The sequence below is a fragment of the Bos indicus x Bos taurus genome, chromosome X, assembly GCF_003369695.1.
Source record: "Bos indicus x Bos taurus breed Angus x Brahman F1 hybrid chromosome X, Bos_hybrid_MaternalHap_v2.0, whole genome shotgun sequence".
Taxonomy (NCBI): domain Eukaryota; kingdom Metazoa; phylum Chordata; class Mammalia; order Artiodactyla; family Bovidae; genus Bos; species Bos indicus x Bos taurus.
The window spans coordinates 19,515,955-19,520,289 of NC_040105.1; positions in this window are offsets into that span (position 1 = coordinate 19,515,955).

Genomic DNA, 4,335 nt, shown 5'->3' on the forward strand with positions numbered 1-4,335 from the left:
TAGTGAGGAAATATTTAGACAAATCCAAAATTTCAATAGTCATGAAAAATAAAGATGGAGAGATTGTTCTTGATTAAAGGAGACTAAAAAAAATATGATAGCCACATGTAATTTGTGATTCTAGACTTGATCCTGGGGCTTCCCACATGGCACTAGTGGTAAAGAACCTACCTGACAATGCAGGAGACCTAAGAGACACAGGTTTGATCTCTGGGTTTGGAAGTTTCCCTGGAGAAGGGAATGGCTACCCACTCCAGTATTCTTGCCTGGAGAATCCCATGGACAGAGAGGCCTGGCGGGCTGTGGTCCATAGGGTTGCAAAAGAGTCAGACATGACTGAAGTGATTCAGTAGCAGCAGCAGCAGCAGACTTGTTCCTAGATTTTCTTAAAAAGATACAACTATGTTTCAAGGACAATTGGAGAAGTTTGAATATGAAATGTATATTAGATAATATTACTGGAGCAACATTGCATTTCTTGGGTGTGGCAGTGGTCTTGTGGATATGTAAGAGAATGTCTGTTTTTAGCAGATACATTCTGAAGCATTTACAGGTAACATGCCATGATATATGCACATTATTTCATTGTTTGCAAAAAGAAAACAAAGTAAAACTTCTGTGTGTTGAGAAGGGATGGGGTAAAGATTAAGCACATGTGGCAGGATGTCAAACAATTAGTGAATATAGGTATAGAATATATGGAAATTTAGACTAGTTTAAATTGCCCCACATTTCATTTATTTTCTGTTCCTTCTTTTTTTCATTTAATAAAATTCCAAAGAGGGAAGAACCATTCCTAAATGAGCAGAAATCAGCACCTGCTTTCTTCCCAGGGGGCATTCGCCAAGTATGGACAAGGACTGAGAATCAGGCCTACTGTATGCAGAGAGACAGTGTAGGGATAAAAATCAATGAGGGAAGCTTTTAACAGTTGTGTGGGCTCACACAACTGACTGGAATCAAAGGGAGCCCAAAACATATAGCCAGTTTTCTCCAACAGGCCTTTTGCTGAGTTTAGGGGCAGTGAAGGAGGCTGGGGAATAGAATCAACTTGGTAGACATAAACCCAACTGTATTGTAATTACATTAAATGTAAATGGACTAAACACTAGAATGAAAAGACAAGGACAGCCCAGATGAAAAATCCAACACCCAATTATATGCTCTATAAAAGATAAACTTTAAATATCAGGGCACAGCAAAATTGAAAATAAAAAGATGAGAGATAACTGAAAAGAAAAATCTCTGGCTACATTAATTCCAGACAAAGTAGACTCTAAGGAAAAAGTATAAACAGAAGTAAAGAGGATGGTCCATAATGATATTAGTAAGAATCAACTCAGCAGAAAAGCATAATGGCCTTAAAACTGAATGAACTTCTAATAACATAGTTCCAAAATATATAAAGGAAAACTTAACAGAACTAAAAGTAGAGATAGATGGACAATCTTAGTTGCATAAATTTAAAATCCTCTCACATTAGTTGCTAGAACAAGTAGGAAAAAAATAATAGAGATATAAATAATTTAAACACACCATTAACCAATATGACCCAATTGACATTTGCAGAACATCTGTGGAAATCTCATGGAATGTTAACCAAAATATATCTATATTCTAGGGCATAAACAAGTCTTAATAAATCAAGGGTGGAAATCATACAGAGTAAACTCTCTGACTACAGTGGCTTAAACCAGAAATCAATAATAGAAATAATATACCTAGGGAAAAAATAAGCAAAAACTTACAGTTAATGAAAGACATTTGGGTCCTTTATGCTTGTGTCACACACCAGAAGAGGGGAAGCTGGTTGAATGATGCATGTGGGTCATCATTTTTCCTGCCTGCAAGTCAGAGTAGAGTTCCTGAAATGGGATACATGGGGAGCGCGACAAGATATGTGCCTTCAAAGCAGCTTGCAAAGAGAAGACTCCCTAAATAGCACCACCAGGTAACTTTCTGTTATCACCATCTGAGAGAATTGAAAAGAAGGGTGGTGAATTTTGTATCCAAGGATAAGAGCCCTTTACATTCTGAAATATTTATAAATGAAGTGGCATTTACTTCAAATTCTTATGGGAGGGGAGATCTGATAGATATATACATAAAATAAGATCAGCCACAAGTTGGGAGTGGTACACTAAGTGGCTGGGTACATGGGAGTTTATTATAGTGTTCTGCTTGGTACATAATTTAAGTGTCTCCATAGTAGACAGTTTTTAAAAAAGAAAAAAATCACAAATAATTTATATGGGTAACTGGTTTGAACCATGGGGTTGATAAGTGTCTCTTAAAAACTGTCCTGAGCAGAAGGCAAATGAGAAAGGACAATGCCCTTCTTCCTTTTTCCACATCCAGAAATATAATCTACAGGAGGATGATGGGAGATCAATGGAAAGATACCAGCTGGTTCTGAATGAGAATGTATGGACTGCACTCTGGGATGAGATTGGTATCCAATTGATTTAGAAATTGATTCCAGGGTCAGGAGTTTTAGAGGTAGCACCATAAATAACTCGCATAATGGAACTTTGTGTAATAATCACTCTTCTGACATTTTCTCCTTTCCAGTTTTTATTTTTAAATGTATATAAAATTTCTCAGCCGTGGGCCTAATGTTTTCTTCCCTTCTTGCATCTGGTGCTCATGGTACTTAAAAGGCCAGATCTCTATTTTTAGTTTTTGTGGGTTTGAGCAATGCTTCCAGGTTCAAGGGATAAAGATTGCTCATTAATATTTGTTTAGAGGATGAGGTAATTTCACAAACCAGGCTGTGAAGATCAATAGTGTATCAAATCTGATGAAATTATGAATATCAGGCCTAGTGAGAAGAAGAAATTCAATACAATTATGCAAACTTATAGTGACATTGATATGATATAGTTTATTAATCTCTTATGAACTGCATGAATTATTGGAGCATGTGAGCCATGCTTCGATAAGCACAGTGTTGCAGGCATAAATCAAAATCAAAATAATGGAGATTTCTCCACTCATGTTTGTAAAACCAAGAGATGGATTTGGCTTAGTGGCACTATTAAAACAGCCTTCTATTTATTCATGCTTTCATTCATATGACAAATGTTTATGAAGTCTCTGTTAGTAAGCCATCCACTTTATTTTTCAAATTAATGTCCAGTTTGCAAAGATCTCAGATAGCCTTCCTTGAACCCTAAAAAAAATTAGTAAGGGGAGTAAAATTTCACCCATGAAAAAACTAAATGTTAGGATTCAATTTGGGAGCAAAGACATCTCTAACATTTGCTACCTGCTTGTTCTGCACTTAACTCCACAGTGGGTTCATTGAGGAGGATAAATTGTAGCCTAGCTCTTACAGAAATCATGATCTAAAAATTGCCCATACTCTTAAATATGGCTGACAAAGTCATTTATGGTTTCTGGTGCCTCAGCAATGACACTAAACCACCCAACCCCACCATAATTATCAGTAAGCTGCACTAAGGTACCGCTTCCCACAAGAAGCCTTCCCTTACCCTCTAAATAGATAGCACTGGTTTGTTGAGGAGTCTGTTTGTTTTGTTCAATGACTACCTCCCCCTTCTCTACTAGGTAGCAGATCCTTTAAAACATCTTGACCAGTCATTTTTTTTTTTTTTTAATCAAAACAGTGTTCATTCAGCTTAAATACTCAGTGCTCTTCACTCTCAAATTTCCATCTCAAGGTCAATTTAAAATTCATCTGATTCCTCTACTCCCAAGTCAGGTTTGGAGTAGAAAGTAGTACAGTCTCTTTATACACATTCCCTTCCTCCATGCTGCAGAGACTAACTTCCCCTTGTATTCAATAAGTATTTTCTGATAAGACCAGGCCAGATAACTTTAGTGTGGGAAGGTTTTAAGAAAAAGTTTTAAAGGAATTTGAAAGAGAAGATGTACTTGTTTTCAGAAAGAAAATGGAAGATAATCCAAATAAGGGTGATAATTTGAGGGGTAAATGTGCTGATAGAAAAATCCTGTGCCTATGAATAGAGTTATGTTTGTTTAAATACAACAAAATGATGATTGTATACTATGTCAAGAAAGGACAAGTTGCTTTATAGAATTGTTGTTGTTTAGTTGCTAAGTTGTGTCTGAATCTTTTGCAACCCCATGAACTGTAGCCTGCCAGGCTCCTCTGTCCATGGGATTCTCCAGGCAAGAATATTGGAGTGGGTTGCCATTTCCTTCTCCAGGGGGTCTTCCCAACCCAGGGATCAAACCTGGGTCTTCTGCATGGGCAGGAGGATTCTTTACCATTAAACCCCGAAGGAAGCCTGCTTTATAGAATATATAGTTTCATATTAATTTTGTAGAATCAGTTGCCTCCATTGTAAA